This window comes from Trichomycterus rosablanca, chromosome 1, assembly GCF_030014385.1.
Source record: "Trichomycterus rosablanca isolate fTriRos1 chromosome 1, fTriRos1.hap1, whole genome shotgun sequence".
NCBI classification, from domain to species: Eukaryota; Metazoa; Chordata; class Actinopteri; order Siluriformes; family Trichomycteridae; genus Trichomycterus; species Trichomycterus rosablanca.
The window spans coordinates 20,588,309-20,613,464 of NC_085988.1; the positions used below are offsets into that span (position 1 = coordinate 20,588,309).

Here is a 25,156-nt window from a genome sequence, read left to right on the forward strand (position 1 = left end):
GTTGGAATGTGAAGGGTTAAATTAAAAAATGCCTTCCGTTGCCCTTTATTGTATGTTGTATGTAATGCTGTGCTGTGATGTGGCCCAGTTATAGATTTATAGAGGGCCAAGCAATAAGGAATTTATTGAGAGACCAATTTTAAATTATAGTAAAACTGACCAATCATATCCTCCTTCTAAATGGGTGGGCTTTGTTTTGGCTAACTTTATGTCGAGATTCACTCACTGTTAGAGCTGCAATAATTTCTGCATGGGTATGTGTTCTAAACTCAAGACAGCAGTGGGAGGAGCAGAAGGCCGGGATTTAGGAGTCATGGTTTGCTGCTGCAGTACGGTGGTAACAAAGTGAGCAAAATAGGCACAATAGAGCCAAAAATGAAAAGCAACATTGGCCAAAAGCAATATAGTGACACTGTAAGTTAAATATATATATATATATATATATATATATATATATATATATATATATATATATATATATATATATATATACGTATATACTGTATATAAATTCAATTTGAAAAATTCAAAGTTGGCAAGGTTGCAATTGCAATTGCAAACCTTGTGTAATGAGTAACTACCGTTCCTGTCATGAATGTAACCAAAGTGTAAAACATGACGTTAAAATCCTAATAAACAAACTAAGCACTTAAGCTGATGCTCTTTTTCATTTCTTAAAAAAAAAAACACTTTGGTTCTACCAGGCTTTAGCAGATTTGTGTTTTTGGACTGTTGTTTACTTAAACCAGAGTAAGGTAATGTTTACTATGGAAGCACTTCTGTAAGTCGCTCTGGATAAGAGCGTCTGCTAAATGCCGAAAATGTAAAATGTATCGATCTGATTCCAATACCAACATTGGTATCGATACTATCGATATTTGGATCGATCCGCCCACCACTAGTAGCAATTAAATTAGATTAAAAGTAGGAATTAAATCTACCTTTAAGATACCTTAAATACAAAGGTTAAATCTAGCATTATTATAGAAAAATATGTTTTGGGACAGGTCACCTTAATCACCTGACAAATATTGCATAACTGACTAATAGTTTAAAGCGCTTCGATATTCTGCAACCTTTATAGTCTGTGTGTGTGTGTGTGTGTGTGTGTGTGTGTGTGTAACATATATGTCTCTCTTTGTGTATAAGAGTTCGGGGGACTAAGGAACAACAAAGGTCCATGGAAGGTCAGGACCACCTGAGAGCTCGGTGTTTTCTGTTTACAATAAGCCATTAGAGCTTATCTTCAAAGTACATCATAAATAATAAGTAAAGCAGGCACATATCCAGGCCTTATATAAGGGAATGCATTCGTGGTCTACGTGTCTGGTAGGATGGAACTATTCCTTAATGGATTTGTATACAATATCTATAACACCTGCTGCTTCTGAGTTGTGAGGCCTCATGGATTTTACTCTATTGTTTAAATATTCCCAGTTTGAAAGCTGGAAATGCTATAGCCATCTGTGGTAGGGATGCTATATGCAATGCTTAATTGGTGATGTGAATGGAAAGAATAACCCTGTTTTTCTCCATGTGTCAATTATCATAACAGCAGCATCTGTTTGTTAATGTACTGTATACATAATGGGGTAGTAAAGCATTCACCTGTTTGAGCGTTTAGTCCACTGTTATTATAGCTTTAATTCTTAGCTTTAGCAGCGCTTTATTGTGTTGTGGATTTGATTTCCATTGCAATTTTACCCATCAATCTAAACTTAATTATAATAAACTCATGCTTTTTTTTTATGTAGGAATGTATTTAGACTTGTGGTGACACTCCAAATTGTGGTAGATACATATATTTGCTTTAATTATTCTTGAGATATTTCTAAAACTCATTTAAAGCCCACCACCATCCAACCCATTTTAACTGATTGAACATAATTTGGAAAGGATATGAGGTCCAAACAAGTGCCTGTAAATGTTCCAGATTGTGTCAGAGCATTGATTATATATACAGTGTATCACAAAAGTGAGTACACCCCTCACATTTCTGCAGATATTTAAGTATATCTTTTCATGGGACAACACTGACAAAATGACACTTTGACACAATGAAAAGTAGTCTGTGTGCAGCTTATATAACAGTGTAAATTTATTCTTCCCATAAAATAACTCAATATACAGCCATTAATGTCTAAACCACCGGCAACAAAAGTGAGTACACCCCTTAGTGAAAGTTCCTGAAGTGTCAATATTTTGTGTGGCCACCATTATTTCCCAGAACTGCCTTAACTCTCCTGGGCATGGAGTTTACCAGAGCTTCACAGGTTGCCACTGGAATGCTTTTCCACTCCTCCATGACGACATCACGGAGCTGGCGGATATTCGAGACTTTGCGCTCCTCCACCTTCTGCTTGAGGATGCCCCAAAGATGTTCTATTGGGTTTAGGTCTGGAGACATGCTTGGCCAGTCCATCACCTTTACCCTCAGCCTCTTCAATAAAGCAGTGGTCGTCTTAGAGGTGTGTTTGGGGTCATTATCATGCTGGAACACTGCCCTGCGACCCAGTTTCCGGAGGGAGGGGATCATGCTTTGCTTCAGTATTTCACAGTACATATTGGAGTTCATGTGTCCCTCAATGAAATGTAACTCCCCAACACCTGCTGCACTCATGCAGCCCCAGACCATGGCATTCCCACCACCATGCTTGACTGTAGGCATGACACACTTATCTTTGTACTCCTCACCTGATTGCCGCCACACATGCTTGAGACCATCTGAACCAAACAAATTAATCTTGGTCTCATCAGACCATAGAACATGGTTCCAGTAATCCATGTCCTTTGTTGACATGTCTTCAGCAAACTGTTTGCGGGCTTTCTTGTGTAGAGACTTCAGAAGAGGCTTTCTTCTGGGGTGACAGCCATGCAGACCAATTTGATGTAGTGTGCGGCGTATGGTCTGAGCACTGACAGGCTGACCCCCCACCTTTTCAATCTCTGCAGCAATGCTGACAGCACTCCTGCGCCTATCTTTCAAAGACAGCAGTTGGATGTGACGCTGAGCAAAGTTGGCAAGGTTGCAATTATGGGTGTGCAATACTGCAAAATTTGGTATTGATCCGATACCAAGTTAATACAGGGCCAGTATCGCCGATACTGATACTGATACTTTTTACTTATAAAGCAGCTTATTTACTTTCATGTAGGGAAGAGCAGTGTGTCATGATTTATGAGGTGAATGTATCATCAATATGCTTTGACGACTAAATGATTTTGTGTTAATTAGTTAATCATGTGCATGTGAAAACCCACTACAGTTTTTAGGCAATAAAAAGTAATTTTATTAATGTAATAAACTTTAATGAAGTCTGGGTTTTTTTGTTCAGAAACAATTATATAATAAGAAAACATAATCCCTACTCTCATTGCACTCTCTGGCTTTTTGTAAAATAAAGTACACACAAATATTAAAGAACGTCAATTATTTTTTCAGTAAAAGGTTTTTGTTTATAAACAATAATGTAATAAAGCTAAATTTATTCCTTTCACTGCACTTCTTCTCTGGCTTAAAACAAAGTACAGTACAACATTATTGTAAGGTTTCCTGCGGCGTTGGGGTTAACCTATCTTGGTCCCCGGCGTTGCAGGAATTACAGATCCTCTGGAACAAAGGCCTTAAATTAGAGGTCTCCTAATTAAGGCTGACGACCTGCAGCTGCACCTGCTTATTTAAGCAGGCACCATGCAGCCACAGGTTGTCATGCCTTTAGCCCTGTTTCGTTTGGTTTGGTTGCTTTTTGTTTTTTCAGTCCCAGCCACAGCAAGGTGTGGTTGGTGACTTAGCCATCAGGCTCTCCGAACTTTGCGACGGCGAGTTCGGCGTGTTCCTTGCACAATACGGGTTGGTTTCATTCCAGCTTCGGCTTGGTGACAAACCATCCGATTCCCCGAACGACGCGACGGCGAGTTCGGCGTGTTCCTTGCACTATACGGGTTGGCTGTTTTCCCCCGCCGCTTATGCGGTCTTTGGGAATTCAGCCCATGAGCCCGTTATGCAAGCACTCCCGGGTTGGCTGTTTTTCCCCCGCCGCTTAAGCGGTCTTTGGGAATACAGCCATCGCTCCGAACGACGCGACGGCGAGTTTGGTGTGTTCCTTGCGTTAAACGGATTGGTTGCATTCCAGCTGCGGCTGACGTTCAAGCCATCCGTTTCCCCGAACATCGCGACGGCGAGTTTGGTGTGTTTCTTGTTTCCTAGAGGTGAGTTTCTGCCTGGTGACAGAATGGTGCGACTAGTGACAGAGCCACCGGTTTCCTCGGACTCCGCGGACGCGGGTCCGGATCATTCTCTTGTTTCCTATAGGTGAGCTTCTGCCTGGTGACAGCATGGTGCGAATAGTGACAGAGCCACCGGTTTCCTCGGACTGCGCGGACGCGGGTCCGGATCATTCTCTTGTTTCCTATAGGTGAGCTTCTGCCTGGTGACAGCATGGTGCGACTAGTGACAGAGCCACCGGTTTCCTCGGACTGCGCGGACGCGGGTCCGGATCATTCTCTTGTTTCCTATAGGTGAGCTTCTGCCTGGTGACAGCATGGTGCGACTAGTGACAGAGCCACCGGTTTCCTCGGACTGCGCGGACGCGGGTCCGGATCATTCTCTTGTTTCCTATAGGTGAGCTTCTGCCTGGTGTCAGCATGGTGCGACTAGTGACCGAGCCACCTGTCCCCGGACATTGCGACGGCGAGTTCGGGTTATTCTCTAATTTCCTCTATGGAGAAGCTCCTGTCCGACGGCCTCGCAAGTTGCGATGGGGATTCGCGACTCGGTTTCATTTTCCTTTGTTAAAACGTTATAGCCCTGATTATTATTTGTTTACTTTTATTAATAAAATTTTCTGTTACTTAACTCTGCATCTTGGGTCCTCCTTTTTCCCCCCCATGTAACAATTATAACTGAAGAACAAATGTTTTAACACTTTAAAACTCTTTTTTTTATTTAATTAATTTTTTTTATCCACTCCCATGTCTACTATTAAACCCTTGCAGCTTATTCTAAATGCAGCTGCCCGTCTGATTAGGGCAACAATATAAAACAGTATCCAAGTATTTGAGTGTTCCAAGTACCAAACTAGCATTAATTTTGTAATGGAAAAAGTTTGGCACAAAGCTTTTTTAAATGTCCTTGTGTGGCCCAGCCCAATTCCAGACCTAAGAGGACCTACCAAGAAGAATGCGATAACCTGCTGAAATCCAGGTGTTCACATCTTTTAAATATGTATACGAAAAGACTTCCTGCTGTAATTGCTGCCAATGGGGCTTACATTACAAAGTATTAAATTAAGGCTGTAATCACAATATTTACACCTACGAGGCATAACATTATGACCACTGTCAGGTGAAGTAAATAACACTGATTATCTCTTCATCACGGCACCTGTTAGTGGGTGGGATGTATTAGGCAGCAAGTGAACATTTCATCCTCATAGTTGATGTGTTAGAAGCAGGAAAAGTGTAAGGATTTGAGCGAGTTTGACAAGGGTCAAATTGTGATAACTAGACGACTGGGTCAGAGCATCTCCAAAACTGCAGCTCTTGTGGGTTGTTCCCGGTCTGCAGTGGTCAGTATCTATCAAAAGCGGTCCAAGGAAGGAACAGTGGTAAACCGCTGACAGGGTCATGGGCAGCCAAGGCTTATTGATGCACGTGGGGAGCGAAGGCTGACCTGTGTGGTCCAATTGCAGTTTTTTGTGTATGGACCACGGAGCAATGGAAGAAGGTGGCCTGGTCTGATGAATCACGTTTTCTATTACATTACATGGATGGTCAGGTGCGTGTGCGTTGCTTACCTGGGGAACACATGGCACCAGGATGCACTATGGGAAGAAGGCAAGCCGGTGGAGGTAGTGTGATGCTTTGGGCAATGTTCTGTAGGTAAACCTTGGGTCCTGCCAGGCTCGGAGTGGCTAATCGGGAGATTCGGGAGGATTCCCGAAGGGCCAGCTCATGTCAATCTCGAGTTTGGGCCGGTTGGATGGGAAAAATAATATTGACACTTATCTGTCACTTATCTAATCTTCTTCTTGCATTCATTCTCCATTCATCTGACAGCGCAGCCTCTACATCGCAGTAGATTAGATGGGTTCTACCATCTGAGGGAATTCTCCCCTCCCAAATGTTTAAGTTGGTTTGGCCCACGAGGCGTCTTTTCTGGAGCGCCGGTAAAAGTAAATATAGCAACAGAATAGCGCAAACCATCAGTCGGTGATGATGGAGGGCAGGAAAAGGCCAGGTTAAAAAAAAGAAAGGCGTTGGAAGAAGATGCTGCCAAATGTGCCAAATTAACAGAGCTGTTTTCCAGAGGACAGACCCCAGTTGCAGCCGGTAAAGAGAGATATGGAAATAACTTTGTATTGTCACTGTAAGGCTATTGCGCAACATTTGCAATGTCAACTTAGCGTAGTTTATTTTGTAGAACACAACACACACCATTAATCACAAATATCCAGTTTCAAGCTAAAAATTTTAAACATAATTTGATGTGTAATATATTGAACAGCCTAACTCATTAATGGAATGTTTTTGTTCCGACGCTACTGTAATGATGATCCCGAGGAGACCATGACTACTGAAGGAACAGGTAGAGGATAGTCTAACAGAGTTATTTAAACTAAGATAGTTATTTGTAATGTAAAATATAATGTAGAGAATATACATGATATATGTTAAATTGTTCAGACATTCAGAAAGATGTCAGCATGTTATGTTATTCAGCAAAATAGGCTAACCCTTAATGAAATGTTTTTTTTTAGCCTCAGAGCAGCAGATAAGCCAGTCTGATCCTGCTGGTGAACCAAGTAGGCATGGAGAGGCCAGGACTACAGAGACAGGTAGAGAGGATAAAAATTAACTAAAAAAACTATTTCATGTAACAAGTTGCACACAGAACAGATGTGATGGATAGATTCTAAATGATACCCAGTACCCAGATATTCAATATGCTGAAAATTGACTTATTGCTCCTGTACAAATGTAAATACGTTTTCATCTTTATCATATTTTTTTACCTTTTAAATCTTTATCTGATTTAAATTTGAATTAAACATGTTTAAGTGAAGTGTTTTCTGTTAACTTACCAACAAATACCTGAACTTATACCCAATAAAAAGGCATTGTAAGAGCTAGCTGCTGTTTCATTTATTCAAATTCCTCCTCCATGGAAAAAGTGGGCCGGGTTTGGGCATGAAACGGGCTGAAAAAGGGGCCCACTCCGGCCCTGGGTCCTGCCATCCATGTGGATGTTACTTTGACACGTACCACCTACCTAAGCATTGCTGCAGACCATGTACACCCTTTCATGGAAACGGCATTCCCTGATGGCTGTGGCCTCTTTCAGCAGGATAATGCGCCCTGCCACAAAGCAAAAATGGTTCAGGAATGGTTTGAGGAGCACAACAACGAGTTTGAGGTAATGACTTGGCCTTCAAATTCCCCAAATCTCAATCCAATCAAGCATCTGTGGTATGTGCTGGACGAACAAGTCCGATCCATGGAGGCCCCACCTCTCAACTTACAGGAGTTAAAAGATCTGCTGCTAACATCTTGGTGCCAGATACCACAGCACACCTTCAGGGGTTTAGTGGAGTCCATGCCTCGACGGGTCTGGGCTGTTTTGGCAGCAAAATGGGGACCAACACAATATTAGGAAGGTGGTCATAATGTTATGCCTAATCAGTGTATTCAGGTATGCTCAAATCTTCAGATATTTTCAAAGTGCCTCCCTAATATACCAACATAAAAATATAAATATAGTAGAATACTGCCATTCATCAGCCTCTGTACTAATACAAATTGGCATTTGTCCAACTCTTTAAAATAAAATTTGATTAGGCATTCATAACTTCCGGAATTCAGACCAAAGTCCGATTGGTCACGTCTTTAGTCGTGCATTGGCTCTTATTTGCTAAGCAGTTGTACAAGCTCCATGAAACATTATTTTATATTTTATATTTGTTGGAAACAAGTGTAATCTTCTGTCCAAAGAAATAGGGCCAGTGATAGCTCAGTGGTTAAGGTACTGGACTAGTAAACAGAAGGTTGCCGGTTCAAGCCCCGCCACCACCAAGTTGCCACTGTGTGGTCCCTGAGCAAGGCCCTTAACCCTCAATTGCTCATTGTGTAAGTCGCTTTGGATAAAAGCGTCTGCTAAATGCTGAAAATGTAAAAATGTAAATGTAAAAAAAATAGTGATTAAACCAGCCTGAAGTGGAAAGCTTTCAGTATGACAAACTGAAAAAAAAAAAAAAAAACTCACTGCCAAGATTTGACAAAGAAACTCAGTCTCAGACTTGACCACTCAATATGGTATGGTGAAATCAACCATATCATCCATATTGAAAATTGAAGAGGCAATAAAAAGGGCTAATGTGGTGAAATGAGTGCCTGTTCCTGCTGTGAATAGGTCACCTATAATTGAAGAAACGGAAATACATTTGTCTGGAATAACGAATAATAATTTGCTTATGACGTTGTTAAAATCCTTCTTCCTTTCTACCTTCCACTTATCCAGAGCGACTTACAGAAGTGCTTCCATAGTAAACATTACATTACTCTAGTTTAAGTAAACAACAGTTCAATAACACAAATCTGCTAAAACTCTGATAGAACCAAAGGGTGTGTTGTTGTTTTTTTCAAGAAATGAATAAGAGTGTTAGAAAATAAGTACATGTCAGCTTAAGTGCTTAGTAAAGAGGTGTTTTTTTAATCATCTTTTGAAGACAGCAAGAGACTCAGATGTTCGGACAGACAGAGGAAGTTCATTCCACCACTTGGGCGCTAGTACAGAGAAGAGCCTTGATGCTTGTCTTCCTTAAGTCCTGGGTGGCGGCTCAAGTCGAGCAAGACTAGTGGCTCTGAGGTTGCGTGGTACAGAGCGGGGTTTGATTAGACCTCGAAGGTAGCTTGGGGCTGGTTCATTTTTGGCTTTGTAGGCGAGAATCAGTGTTTTAAACTGAATGCGAGCAGCTACAGCAAGCCAGTGAAGAGAACGTAGCAGTGGGGTGATGTGGCAGTGTTTAGGTTGGTTAAAAAACAGGCGAGCAGCTGCATTTAGAATGAGTTGCAAGGGTTTGATAGTGGACATAGGAGCACCTACCAGGAGGGAGTTGCAGTAGTCCAGCCATGAGATTACAAGTGACTGGACCAGAATCTTCCTGATGTTGTAGAATAGGAACTGGCACTCTCTTGTCATGTTGGCTACCCGAGGAGAGAAGGTCAGCTGGTTATCCAGGACGACACTAAGGCTTCTTACATTATCAGATGGGCTGATCTGGGAGTCGTCAAGAGAAATGATATCTAAGCTAAGTCTTTATAACAGCTTTGAAGTGTTTTTTGCTAAAAGTGTGAGATATTAGTAAAAACAATCCCTTTTTCTGGTGAAAACGTACCAGTTCATGTTAGCTGTTACAGTTAAGATACTTCGAAAATTAATCAGCCACACATACATGCGGTGACTAACAATAGTCACGGGCATATTCAACAAATGCTAATGTCTTTACATTATATTTCTTAGAAAACCAATGTGACGTCTCATTAAAGTGTCAATCATTATAGTGAGGCATGTGTAATGTATAACGTTAGTAGCTTTAATTTATTGCATGGTGGTATACTATCCTGTGTAGGCATACTTTCTTGTGATAAATAGCAGCATTACTGTTTGTAAGTAGTGTAAAGTAGTCTTTTTAATTTATTTATTTTTTTAATATAGCCATCTTTATTTTACAGCGAAACATTATGAGCAAAAGGAAAGGTCATATGATAGAAATATACAGTAGTACAAGAGATGAGTCAGTGTTTCTTCAATTACTTGGGTGGTGGATCATTCTCAGCACTGCAGTGACACTGACTGGTGGACTGGTTGGTTGGTGGACTATTCTCAGTCCAGCAGTGACATTGAGATGTTTAAAAACTCCATCAGTGCTGTTGTGTCTTATCCACTCATACCAGCACAACACACACTAACACACCATGTCAGTGTCATGTTTTATGTAGACAGTAGCAGTTTTTGGCAACATTTGTACTTGCCAGTTGTAATGAGCTAATTATCTTAAACCTTCTTCTATAGGTTATAGGTATTAGAACATAAATCAATCAGCTGGAATTGTGAGCAAGTGTTGGATAGTATGCAAATGTGTGTGGATTAACATTGAAATTCAATGACATTACTGCAATATATAATACAATTAACAGTGAAGATCAAAGCTGATTGATTTATGGGATAGTGGTAGCCTAGTGGGTGGAACTTTGGGCTATCAATCAAAATGTTGAGAGTTTGAATCGTGGCTCTGCCATGCTGCCTCGGTTGGGTCTTTGAGCAAGGCCCTTAACCCTCTCTGCTCCGTACATTGTCTGACCCCAGCTTTCAAAGAATTCTACTGTACACCTGTATATGTATAAATGACATTCTATTTAATTTTTTTATATACTATTCTATGAAAATAAAACCAGTGAAATGAAACCAGTTGTTCATCGACTGTTAGCCCCTCACACTTATTAAAGGTCTGTGCACACAGTTATCAAATGGTAGCATTTTTGAGAAACACTCTCAGTGGCATTGTGGCATGAAAAATTGCCCTTCTACATTCTGCATCACAAAGACTACATGGATAGAGACTACACCCCCAAGAATAAGCGGATCTGTGTAGGCCTGCAGGTCAGCCCCAACCATCCTTTTTCAGCCGTCTTCATATGTATAGAAACCGCCCAGATCTGTCATCTCCGGGATGATTTTTTCAGTAACTGGTGTGGTGAACATGTAGAATGCTGATGCAATGCCCTGGATCGCATGTCTTGTGGGCCCTGGGGTCATTCTTATTTTGTACTGGTTGTCATGTGCTGACAAGCACCATGTTATGTTGCTGTTCCATGACAAAAGTGTCTCTCTTTAGCTCAGGAGATTCTTTTTTATCTGAAGACAATGCATCATGCTCTGTTTTATATTCTTCTCCATCGTCTTCTTCAGATAACCCATAATGCAAATGGAGCTGCGTAGGCGTTCAAAGCGGAATAAGAAACAAGAAAGATAGCGGAAAACAGAGTCCTCTGTTCACAAGTGTAAGTAAGATCAATAAAATAAAAAAAATTTAAGATGAATAAATAACAAAAAGACGATAAATATCCAAAATTTTGGTGGGTGGGGTTTACATCATCATGTCCTTACGTCATCACTTGACGTTGGCAAGATAACGGATGTAGTACGTAGCGGTGTTGTGTGCATACTGTACACTTCTGTACTGAAAGTATGTACTTTTTTACCGGCCGAGTAGTGCATACTTCCTCCAATCTAGTACGTACTCTGTAAGTATGTGATTCCGGACGCAGCTTTAGTATTTCAGAATTGAGTTAGTAGCACACAGTTTCAGCTTCTGTTTTGTGTGTGTGTGTGTGTCTGTGTTTCTTTAGGTTTTGTGGCATAAATTATTTTATGTCAGTTGACTATTATCAATTCAATTTCATGCACAACCATCTAACATTATTGTCATCTAGCTTTATGGAACAACAACAGCTTGTCATTAAATCATCCAGATAAGTCAGATGCTCACAGATATAGTTCAGAGAGTTTAATAAAATAGAATAGAATAAAATAAAATGCCTTTATTTGTCATTTATACATATACAGATGTACAGTACAACAAAATTCTTTCTTCGCGTATCCCAGCTTGTTTGGAAGCTGGGGTCAGAGCGCAGGGTCAACCATCGTACGGCACCCCTGGAGCAGAGAGTGTTAAGTACCCTTGCTCAAGGGCCCAACAGTGACTGCATGGCAGAGCTGGGATTCAAACTCTCAACCTCTTAATTGATAGCCCAAAGCTCAAATGTCATTTCATTTTCATCAACCACTTTATTCTGGTCAGATTCATGGTGCCAATACTTAAATTGCACCACAGACCGTAAAATCAAATTTACAGCCGTGGTAGGTTCCGCAGGGAAATGTGACCTCAGTAGGTTACATGTAACTTACCCACTAGGCTACCACTGTCTCTACACACATAACCAGAAAAGCCAAGGGACAATCCAGAATTGTAGTAGTAAATCCAGGCAAATGAAAGAGGTGTGTTAACAACTAGAAAGTTGCTGGTTTGAATCTCAGTTCCACCATGCAGCCACAGTTGGGCCCTTGAGCAAGGTCCAACCCCCTTTGGTTCCAGAGGTACAATGGCTACCCCTGTGCTCTGATTCCACATTTCAAAGAAGCTGGATATGCGAATAAAGAATTTTATTGTACTGTACATGTGTATATGTATGTATACACCGACCAGGCATAACATTATGACCACTGACAGGTGAAGTGAATAACACTGATTATCTCTTCATCACGGCACCTGTTAGTGGGTGGGATATATTAAGCAGCAAGTGAACATTTTAATCCTCAAAACTGATGTGTTAGAAGCAGGAAAAATGGACAAGCGTAAGGATTTGAGCAAGTTTGACAAGGGCCAAATTGTGATGGCTAGACGACTGGGTCAGAGCGTCTCCAGAACTGCAGCTCTGGTCGGGTGTTCCCGGTCTGCAGTGGTCAGTATCTATCAAAAGTGTAGGATGTGCTGCACAAACATCCGATCCATGGAGGCCCCACCTCGCAACTTACAGGAGTTAAAGGATCTGCTGCTAACATCTTGGTGCCAGATACCACAGCACACCTTCAGGGGTCAAGTGGAGCCCATGCCTCGATGGGTCAGGGCTGTTTTGGCAGCAAAAGGGAGACCAGCCAAGTTGGAGTGACTGCTGGGATGAGGTAAAGAGCAAAGATTTGTGTTAATCAAGACATTTTTCACAGCCATACCTCTGAAACACATTTATGCCCCATACTTATTGAAAAATTGCACCACAGACCGTAAAATCACATTTACAGCCGGTAGGTTCAGCAGGGAAGTGTGACCACGGTAAGTTACATGTAAGTGGAGTAGCAGTAAATGATTTCATTTCATTTTCATCAACCACTTTATTCTGGTCAGGTTCATGGTGCCAATCCATCACAGGATTTCGACTCCCACAGCACCTGATTGGTATATATGTATATATACAGTATATATATACACACAGATTAGGCATAACCCCTTTTGCTGCCGAAACAGCCCTGACCCGACTAGGCATGGACTCCACTAGACCCCTGAAGGTGTGCTGTGGTATCTGGCACCAAGATGTTCGCAGCAGATCCTTTAACTCCTGTAGGTTGCAAGTTGCAGTGCCTCCATGGATCGGACTTGTTTGTCCAGCACATCCCACAGATGCTTGATTGGATTGAGATCTGGGGAATTTGGAGGCCAAGTCAACACCTTAAACTCATTGTTGTGCTCCTTACACCATTCCTGAACCATTTTTTAACTTCTTCAGCAATTTGAGCTACAGTAGCTCATCTGTTGGATGGGACCACACGGGCCAGCCTTCGCTCCCCAAGTGCATCAAAGAGCCTTGGCCGCCGGTTTATCACTGTTCCTTCCTTGGACCACTTCTGATTGATACTGACCACTGCAGACCGGGAACACCCCACAAGAGCTGCAGTTTTGGAGATGCTCTGACCCAGTCATCTAGCCATCAGAATTTGGCCCTTGTGAAACTCGCTCAAATCCTTACGCTGACACATTTTTCTGACACACCAACTTTGAGGATAAAATGTTCACGTGTTGCCTAATATATCCCACCTACTAACAGGTGCCATGATGAAGAGATAATCAGTGTTATTCACTTCACCTGTCAGTGGTCATAATGTTATGCTGCTGCCACTCAACACCTATAAATCAGAGATGGTCATTCGAGTTAGTGACTCAAGTTGGAGTTGCACTTAAATCACAATCAAACAGACTTGACTTGCAACTTATCCCTAATGACTTGGGCGACGTGGTGGCTTGATGGGTAGCACTGTTGCCTCACAGCAATGATGTTAAAATCCTAATATAATAAAATAAGTATATAAATAGATAACTTATAAACAATAATCATCTTTCAATTATCATACAGGCAAGGTGTGTGAAAACTACAGAAAAAATTTATATTGCATTGATTTATGACAAAGCCCCTTTTCTTGTAATGCATCACATCCAGCTAGTGTGAGCGTGATATCAAAGCATCTCAGAAATGCTTTGGTGGTAGCACCGTACGTGATGGCCTTCGACTACAGGGAGTTAAAAATCCACATAACAGAAGAGTAACAATGTGCAAAGAATATGGGAAATAAATTAAAGATACTAGAATGACCACATCAAACTTTATATATAAGGCATTGAAAATACACCCAGGTTTCTTATTCTCAATAAAATACAATTCCTTTCTATCTCCTCACCCTAAACTTACCCTGGCTTGACATAGTAATTATATTCTCACATGTTATAAGCAGGTTCAAGGAATTCAACTCTCAGGAAGAAACTCTAGAGTGTCCAGGTTGTCAGAGCAGTGTTTTGTTTTATCGTTTAACTTAAACAAACATGTACATCTATATAGCCAGTGTCATTTCAGACAGAAAGCCTGCAATTTTCTGCAACCTTCCCTTGTCCATGATAGAGAATTCCAATTCTAGGCATTTTAAGTCTGTTTTGGAAGACAAATACAGCCCACAAATACTGAGTCAGAGCACAGTGACAAGACATATTAGTCAACTAGTGTTAAAAGAAGTCCAGTATCGAGTAGACAGAATCTGTATCAGTAAACATGGACATCTGGACTGATAAAGTCTGTTCTGTTAAGCTGCAATTTACTGTGTCATACACTGAAGAAAGAATCAGTGACATACACTGATCAGCCATAACATCAAAACCACCTCCTTGTTTTTACACTCACTGTCCATTTTATCAGCTCCACTTACCATATAGAAGCACTTTGTAGTTCTACAATTACTGACTGTAGTCCATCTGTTTCTCTGCATGCTTTGTTACCCCCCTTTCATGCTGTTCTTCAATGGTCAGGACCACTACAAAGTAGGTATTATTTGGGGGGTGGGTCATTCTCAGCACAGCAGTGACAATGACATGGTGGTGTGTTAGTGTGTGTTGTGCTGGTATGAGTGGATCAGACACAGCAGCACTGATGGAGTTTTTAAACACCTCACTGTCACTGCTGGACTGAGAATAGTCCACCAACCAAAAATATCCAGCCAACAGAGCCCCGTGGGCAGCGTCCTGTGACCACTTATGAAGGTCTAAAAGATGACCAACTCAAACAGCAGCAATAGATGAGCGATTGTCTCTGACTTTACATCTACAAGGTGGACCAACTGGGGAGGAGTGTCTAATAAAGTGGACAGTAAGTGGACATGGTATTTAAAAACTCCAGCAGCGCTGCTGTGTCTGATCCACTCATACCAGCACAACACACACTAACACACCACCACCATGTCATTGTCACTGCAGTGTTGAGAATCATCCAACACCTAAATAATACCTGCTCTGTGGTGGTCCTGATCATTGAAGAACATGTTATTTGATGTGGCTAACCCAGGCTACAGACCGTATACCAGAGGTCACTAACAGGCGGACCGCGGTCCGAGTCCGGACCCAGAAGCTGTCCCATACGGACCCGGACCTACAGCCAAAACAGAAAGTTATGATTTGAAACCTGACGGAGCGCTTCCATTGTAACCGGCGCAGCTTCTGTAGCCTTTACAGTAGCGGTTTAGTGGATGAGAAAACGCACAGACACCAGAGATCACGTGACACCACTCAGCCAATCAAGTCTGTGCATTCCAGTCGGTAAACACTGCGACTCTACAGTGCAGACGGATGAGAGAGTTAGAGGCGAGTTACATGTGAAAAGACGGTGGAAAGAAAAAGAAAGATAGCGAACGTAGAACAAACGAAGGGAGAGATACAGACGACCGTGCCGGAGAAAGTTGAGAAAAGACGAGTGAGACAGGAGACAAATGACGCTCTCCAAAAAAGAAACGTGTACAGCAAAAATACAGCATTTAATCCGTGATGGAGAGACTAATCTATGTTCTTACTTCCACTAGAGCACAATTTATTTTTATTTTCTCCTAATTTGATAAGAGAAAGGTTTGATAAGGTGGGGCGGTCCGGGTCCTCTCTGTGTGGAGTTTGCATGTTCTCCCCGTGTCTGCATGGGTTTACTTCGGTGCTCCGGTTTCCTCCCACAGTACAAAGACATGCAAGTGAGGTGAATTGGAGACACTGAATTGTCCATGACTGCGTTGGATATAAACTTGTGAACTGATGAGTCTTGTGTAATGAATAACTACCGTTCCTGTCATGAATGTAACCAAAGTGTAAAAACATGACGTTATAATCCTAATAAACAAACAGACATTTGATTTGACAGTCAGTTATTGATTACATGCAGATGTTGATACAACTACTAGGCTACTTATATATAATATATATCAATATATATGTTATATGTTATGCAGTGATAGCTCAGTGGTTAAGGTACTGGACTAATAAACAGAAGGTTGCTGGTTCAAGCCCCACCACCACCAAGTTGCCACTGTTAACCCTCAGTTGCTCATTGTGTAAGTCGCTTTGGATAAAAGTGTCCGCTAAATGCTAGTATATATATATACGTATATATACTGTATATATAGTTAAACATTCCGGACCTTTGCTTCAAGAAATTTTCTCTAACTGGACCTCTTCAAATTTTAGTTGAATACCCCTGCCGTATACTGTATAATCAGAGTGGCATAGTGTGCTAATTACCACAGGTGGTATCAAACCTAATTCATGACCTCAATTAATAAATGACCTGCATTCATTCTTCCATTCTTTTCCTACACCCAGGCCTGTCTTACCACAATGTAATCCTGGTGGAGAACATATGCTTCTTCTACAACCTTAAATCAGAAACAAGTTGGGACAGTGTTTCTTACATTTATTTTAACTTTTATTTCATTGTGCACACTATAAACCCAAGGTATTTTATGTTTTGTCTGGTCAAACTTTTATTTGTTTGGTTGACATTTTATTTATTAACATACATTCATTTCTGCATTTTAGGCCTGCAATACATTTCAAAAATGTTAGGACATGGGCAATTTAGGGTTAGTAATGAGGTAAAAAAAAATATTTCTCCCTCTACCGTGCATAATATCATTAAATGATTTAAGGAATCCTGAGGAATTTCAGTGCATAATGGACAAGGTCACATGCCTAAGCTGAACACTTCTGATCTTTTGACCCCCCCAGCAAACACTTTATCAAGAACCGTCATTCATCAATAGCTGATATAACCACACGGGCAAGGGATTACTTAGTCAAACCTTGTCAACCTATACAATACAGAGTTACATTTACAAATGCCACTTAAAATGTTACTGTGCAAAAGAAGGACCCTTATTAACCATTTCCAGAAGCTGTGTTGAGTATTCTTGGCTCAGAGGCATCTGTGATGGGCCGTCTCACAAAGTAAATGTGTATTGTATTCCTGATCTTTTTTTAGAAGAAATGGATGCTCCAGACCAAAGAAGAAAGGGACTGTCCAGACTGTTTTCAGCAACAAGTCCAAAAGCCAGGGTCTGTTATGGTATGGGGTTGTGTCAGCACCCTTGTCAAAGAAAATGCTCCTCTGTGATGGCAGCATTAATACAGAAAAGTACATTGACATTTTAGAGCAACACATGCTGCCTTTAATACGACATCTTTCCAGGGACGTCCATGCATTTTTCAACAAATCAGCACAAAACCATATGCTGCACACACTACAAAGGCATGGTTGCTAAAGAAAATGTTACGGGTACTGGCCTGCTGGAGAAAATGTGTGGAGAATTTTGATGATGACAACCCCAGACTGTTGCAAGAAGAATGGGACAAAGTAACACCTAAAATCTCATTGATTGTTCTTTTAAGTGTTGTGAGAAGAAATCGCAACATTACAAAGATGTAAATGCATTCCATTTCAACTTTTTTTTTGGAAATAACTCAACCAGAACTTATTGGTTCAGGGTGTGCAAACCCTATTACTGACATCTTTTATGGTACTATAACCACGGGACCTTAGAGTGCTGAAGCATGTAGGTTGAATTCCAAGCTGCTCCTGTTATTAGGACTGACCTTCCATGACCAAGCAGCAAATTACAAATCTAACAAGATCCTGTACAGTGCCATTCATTGGCTGGTATGGTATAAATCCATACTCGGTACTGTTTTAATGATTTTTTAAAAATAGACCTTTTTTCTTTGAAATCTGTATATTGCTGTAAATTCCTAAGCCTTTGTATCATTGCCTTTGTTGGAGTGTATGACCTTTCCTTGTTTGACTACTTTGTTTAATTAAATCTTTTTTGAAACCACCTCATGGCTTGATAATTTTCTAAAACAAACACTTGCATGAAGCTTAAAATATATTTTTAACATTGTCCTTTATATGTGTTTGCTCATTTCTTTTTATAAATATTGCCTAAAATAAAACCATAGCCTCCTGTACAATCTATTGGTTTAGAAGACTTTACTGAATTACACAGTGGTTCCTATTGCTTAAAATTGCAACTGAACTGGAAAAAAGTGGTGAAATTGTGCACAACTTCAGCAAATAACCACCAATTAGGAGAGACTAATTTGGGTGTGTACAGGTGTTACAGCGAATTCTACCTCATCTACCACCATTGGACCGCCACCATTTGCCAACACTTTCAAGTGAACACCAACAATGTGAAAACTCAGACTGGCATGGCCATATTATGATGTTTTCCAGGTTCTTCTTACTAAGGTCACACTTCCAGAAAAAAAGTGGCTGAATTGTGTTCACTTTGAAAACAGCCTTGGACAGGGGTTTGAACCAAAGATTAAATACTGACACGCATACATAATACATTCCATGGCCATGTATGATGTTATGACAAATCCCTTGTCAATTGCCATTCAGTTTATTAAATTCTCTGCCAATTCCCAGTAGATCCTGGTCAAACATTGCAGTGGACTTTGTTACCAAACTATTCAAGTCCCAAAAAAGAAATCCTTTTTTAATGATTGTTGCCTTATTGAAATTACCAAGGTTACTTACTACCAGAGGGGATTGTGATGGACTGAGGGGTCCAATTTATGTCATCAAACAAGAATAAAAATCTATACATGAATACCGTTAATGCCAACCTGTCATGTAAGTACCATCCACAGTAAAATAGACAGGTAGATAGAATAAATCAATCATATCTTGAACAGTCAAAATGATCAAGAAATGATCTTCCTTTGGGCTAAGTATGCCCAGAATTCCCTCACTTTTCCCCTCCTGGACTTACCTCATTTTTAATGCAACATGCGTTATCAGCCACCCTGTTTTCAAGGTCTAGGGAACTTCAGATGCGCCAATAGTCAGTGATTCAATGATAATGAGTAAGGAGACATAAAAGGCACATACATATACAAAGAGGACAAAGTAATGAAAAACAAGATGCCAACTACAATACTGCCCTTGGCAAAGGTCTTGTTTTTAACAAGGGCCATCAAACCTCATCTCTCCTCAAGCATGGTTAGTCCTCTTACATTTTTTCTTTTAGTTTACATGTAACAATGTGTATTTTGAATATACAGTTCTACTACAAAGTATCTCTTACACTATATGTTTCCCAACCTAATCCATGTCTCTCCTTTTGTGTAAGAACCCAGTCATAAAGGTAAGGAGCTATTTGGGTAAATCCACATTGGTGAATTGGGAAGATTATAGTTTGAGGAATGATCATTAACCACAGTCAAAGACACCCTAGACCCCTTATCATTTCCATTTGTTCAATCATCAACATCCAGACTGACTAGCATCAAGTCTCAGAGGAAGTCCTTCATGCATGTGTAGTTTCATTTCAGGAGCCGCACTTCAGATTTGGGGGTTGCAGCCAAGTTTGGTAACATTTTGCCATAATACTGCATGGTCACTCAGATTTGGCTTCCTGTGGCTGCAGCAGAACAATCCCAGTTCAATCCATAGTTAAGTCCATGCACTTGGTTTCTATTTGGGGTCTTGCATGCCAAGACCTGTGTTTGAAAGGGAACCTGAGTGCACAGCTTCAGGCTGCTGCATCACATAAGAACATCCTATAATGGTTTCCTTGGAGTGCCACAACATCCAGGCAGTCTTTAGCAAATGTAAGGCCAAAATCCTTAAGCCTTATTGTCCCAAAGCCTGGGCAATGAACCTTTTTGTGGGCACTACACCACCCTGGGTAAAACTGTTTTTTTTTTGTCTACCCATGAGTGAGGGCCTTGGAAGAAAACATTTGAGAGATCTTAGCCCTCAGTTTCATCCAAGTTTCATCCAGTTGTATCCAAGTCCCTGCAGCTGGCCCCAGTATTCACCAAACTGGGACTGTGCAGCACCTATGATCAGAATCAGGCAGGTAAATGAATGGAAGACGGTCTTTACTACTCTCTTAGCACTATGAATACAGAGTAATGCCCTTTGAGCTTATTAATGCCCCAGTCATCTGGGAAGGCACCTGGTCATTCTAGGTGTTCCTCTACCTGACCGGCATCTTATCTATAGTCTGACATTAGACAAACACTAAGCAAACATCACATGCATTCTGCAGTTGCTATATGAAAACCATCTTTTAGAGAAACTAGAGAAATCACAGTTGCACAAAAGCACTGTATCCATCCTCAGTTTCAAAGTTTTCAGAAGTAGACTCTAAAAAGATCCAGCCAAGACCAAGGCCATCACCGACTGTTCTTGTCCAATCTCGGTTAAGCTGGTCCAAGAATTCCTGAGCTTGTAAACTTTTCTGACGATGGTATTACACATTTCAGTACTGTTGCAGTGCCTCTTATCCACCTCATATGGATATATGGGCCAGTATCAGCAGGTGCTGGAAGCCTAAGGAGCATTTGACAGACTCAAGAAGTCCTTAGAAGTGCTTAGATTGACAGATTACAAGATCCCTTTCGTTGTTGAGGTGAGCGCCTACAATGTAGGGGTTGGAGCAGTTCTTTTCTAACGTGCAAGGCCCAACCACAGACTGCACCCCTGCACATATTTCACTGGCTGTCTCTTTTACTGAGGAGATAAATTATAGTGTCGGAAATATAGAACTGCTGACAGATAAACTTGCTCTCATGGTATGAGACTGCCTTCACTTTCTGTCACAGGTGAATCTGTGACTACTGCTTCCACCAAAAAAGGAAATGATCTTTCTTTGGGCTAAGTATGCCCAGAATTTCATCACTTTTTCTCTCCTGGATTTACCTCATTTTTAATGCAACATGTGTTATTAGCCACTCTGTTTACATATACATTACATTTACAGCCTAGGGAGCATTTCACAGACTCAAGAAGTCTTATTTCAGTGCTTAGATTGACAGATTACAAGGTCCCTTTCGTTGTTGGGGTGAGCGCCTACAATGTAGGGGTTGGAGCAGTTCTATTCTAACGTGCAAGGCCCAACAACAGTCTGCACCCCGGAACACATTTTATTGGCTGTCTATCACTGAAGACTAAATTAAAATAGAACTGCTGACAGTTAAACTTGCTCTCGAGGTATGAAATTGCCTTCAATTTCTGTCACAGGTGAATCTGTGACTACTGCTTCCACCAAAAAAGGAACCACGGGTCCACACACAGTCGTTCTAAATGAACTACTGCCCTCATTAGCACTGATACACTGCACCTGAGCTCACCACTATAAAATGTTCTTTCCAAAGCCCTACAGAACCATATTGAATTTTCGAATCATGTCTTGTGCAAGCAAATTATTTAATTTTTTTTTCTTTTTAGTAACTGCTTTGTAGTGTTTTACTTACCACACATTCCTTGTTTTTACATTTACACTTTCAGCATTTAGCAGACGCCTTTATTCAAAGCAACTTAACTTACAGTACTGGGACAATCTACAGTCTGAGCAATTGAGGGTTAAGGGCCTTGCTCAAGGGCCCAACAGCACCAACCTGGCAGTGGTGGGGCTTGAACCAGCGACCTTTTGATTACTAGACCAGTACTTTTACCGCTAGGCTACAACTTCCCAATGTGTACGTGTAGAACCCACCAAAATATGCTTATTCTCTTTATCTTGCAAAGGTGATCAGGAGCAAGTAGAGCAGTGCAGGAGCCAAGGCTGGCGGGCTGTTTGCGAGCCAATTAAAGTGGGCTGTCGGGGGTTTGCTGTGCGCTCACTCTGTAAAGCACTGTCAGGCTTAGGACTAACTGGAGCGGCGAAGTTGAGGGCCATTCGTTCCACCACAGAAGCCGCAGAGAAAGCCACACGGTGGCTTTGGATAAACAGGGCAAGCTCATGGGCCGCTGCTGCTGGGGTGAAATCCGGGATTTGATCAACCCCGGATGGGTCACCTGGGCGAGGGGGTCTGATGTTGAAAGACCCGAAACCCCCTGTGACCCCAGGAACATCACTGATGATGCATCCAAACACATCCAAAAGATGTGTCTTGCAACCTAAGAGTTATTTTGCCAAGCAATAAAATATTGGAAATTGGCAAGTGCTAAAAAGACATTTTCTTTTTAGCATTTGCCAATTTTCCAATATTCTGTCTTTTTAAAGCGTTCTGCCAGCTTAGACATCATTTTTATTTTTTCTTCTCTTTTCATCTTCACTGAGGTGTGTCCACTGCAGACTTTCAGGCCATCTGGTTGTGTGTATCAGATGCTGGGTAAGTGTTGCGAAAGATGAAAGGGCACTTCCGGCTGTCTGGTAGGATGACACAGACACAGTTTAAAATGCCACTGTATGCAAATGTAAATCAAGGAATATTGCTAATGATTTCATCCCAATGTTTATATAATGAACTAGGGCATGCTGTTCAAATGACTTTCTTTTTCTTCTTTCAGCTGTACCTTGTACACTTGACCCCAAATGTTTAAACTTCTACTTTTATAATATTAACTTCTTGCAATAAAACCTCCACTGACCTTCCTTTGTTCACTTCTGCTTACCTTTATTCTACTTCTCTCTAATGCATATCTCCATCTATCTGGGCTCTCCTCACCCTGCTCCCTATTCTCACTACAAATAACAATGTCATCCGTAAACATCATATTCCTTGGAGACTCATAACCTTTTCCGGCAGCTTGTCCATGACCCTTGCAAACAAGAAATGACTCAGAGGTGACCCTTGAGGTAGTCTGACTTCCACTTTAAACCTGTTTGTCATTGTACTGCACATCTCACCACTGACACAGTGTCCTCAAAAATATCACATTAATATGACCACGAGCTAATATCCAGAGTAACTGCTGTGTGCAGCACGGACAGCAGCTAGACGGGCTGGGAGTGACTTAATAAGGTCCTGGTGGGTTGTCGCAAGTATCTGGAGCCATGCTGACTGCCGTGCATCCCACAGCTGCTGAAGGGTGCATGGGAGAGCATCCATAGAGTAAACACGGCAATCGAGGTGGTCCCACAGATGTTCAAGTGTGGGGAATTAGGGGGCCAGGGTAGTACTTGGAAGTCTTGGTCTTGCTTTTCCAACCAATGTCGGAAATTTCTAGCCGTGTGACATGTCGCATTGTCTTGCTGAAAGATCCCATGGTACTTACCCATGACAGCAATGAGGGATATATGTGCAGACAGCTTATCGCACACCTTATATACCCACCAAGACTTCTTTCATGAGCTATGTGCTGCCACTGTCAAAAGTAGGAAGTGGTCATAATGATGTGACTCGACTGTGTACTCTTCTTCCACTCCTGATACAATACCACAGCTTCTTTCTTAGCACCCTTTCATAAGCTTTCTCTAGATCTTCTAACACACAATGCAACTCCTTCTGGCCTTCCCTATACCTCCTTATCAACATTCTTAATGCAAACATTGCATGCATTTGTGGTGCACTTTGCTTGCATTAAACCATGTTGATGTTCATAAAACCTCACCTCTTTTCTCAATCTAGCTTCCACTACTCCTCCCAGATCTTCATAATGGCTGATCAACTGTATGCCTCTGAAGTTACTGCAGCTCTGCACAAAGATGGAAACCATTCACCTTCTTCACCACTTCTCAGGCATCCTCTCACAATCCAAGATTTTGTTAAACGATTTAGTTTAAACTTCACTGCCATATCTCCTAAAAAATTCCATGCCTCCTCTAGTGTGTCACTCTTGGCCAACTGCCTTTCCAATCTTTATTCTCTTTATAGCTGCCCTCACTTTCTTCTTGCTAATCTGATGCACTCCCTGTCTCGCTGTCTTTTCATCCAACCTTCTCTCTCATTTCCTTCTTTCATCTGCTTCTCAAAGTACTTTTAGTTTTTTACCTTCTCAGTACCTTTACAGTCTCCTCAATTGTCATCACATTCCTACAGATCTTATTTGTGCCAAAACTAGGTTGTTGTTCAAATGACTTCTTTTTGATATTTTTGAAAAGGAAAGATGTCAGGCATCTGTGACAAATAAAAAGCCATTCAACTGCCAAAATGCGACAAATACTTGAACATATTCAACATCAATATCAGTTTCTGTTCTTGTGAACCTGGCAATGTTGGTTGTTTTTTTTGTCAGCAGCTAAACATGAAACTACTGACTGATTTAAAAGAAGGTGAAAACTAAATGCACAAATTATTAAAGTGAAAAGCATTGTTATTGGGCCGCTCAGGTGGCGCAGTGGTAAAAACACATGCTAGAACATCAGAGCTGCGATCTCGAATACATCTCTCATAACTAATGCAATTACGACCTCTGCTGGCTGATTGATGGTGCCTGCACAGAGACGGGAAAAGAGTGCTGTCAGGGTGTGTCTCTCCATACACAGTGCTAATCCGTATTGCACTCGTCAAAGTGTAGGTGACAAAATGCATACGGCTGCTGCCCACGTGTCGGAGAGGGGTGGGTTAGCTTCGTTCTTCTTAATCAGAGCGGGGATCGGCATTGGTGGAGAGGAAGCATGATGCAATCGGGCAACTGGACGTGCTAAAAGGGAGAAAAAGCATTGTTGTTGAGTACTAGGTTCAATCCTAATTGATGGTCATTATATGTATGTGGTGTGTTCTGGATAGACTGGTTTGTAAAAGTATACAGTGCTGTGAAAAACTATTTGCTCCTTCCCAATTTCTCCTGTTTTGGCATATTTGTCTAGAAAACAGTGGTAAAGCTTCCAGAAGTGGCCGGTCTACCATTATTTCACAGAGAATGCTGAGTTAATGACTAAAACAACTGCTTACCAAAAATAAAGGCTTGCAATCTTGCATTTGCCAAAAATATCTAGAATACCCCAGTACTTTTGGAATAATATTATGTGAAAAATTGAAACTAATGAACTCTCAATGAGAAAGTCTTT

The 25,156-nt window shown here is 41.2% G+C and overlaps 1 long non-coding RNA gene across 2 annotated transcripts; it reads left to right on the top strand.

The window, feature by feature from the left end:
- Nucleotides 1-6,246: 6,246 nt before the first annotated feature.
- Nucleotides 6,247-18,238, top strand: LOC134319551 (uncharacterized). 2 transcript variants are annotated; one of them, XR_010013532.1, is made up of 4 exons: nt 6,247-6,586; nt 6,759-6,836; nt 10,967-11,058; nt 17,389-18,238. It is a non-coding gene; the product is annotated as an uncharacterized LOC134319551 (long non-coding RNA). The 2 variants fall into 2 exon arrangements; XR_010013533.1 differs by lacking the exon at nt 10,967-11,058.
- Nucleotides 18,239-25,156: the final 6,918 nt, after the last annotated feature.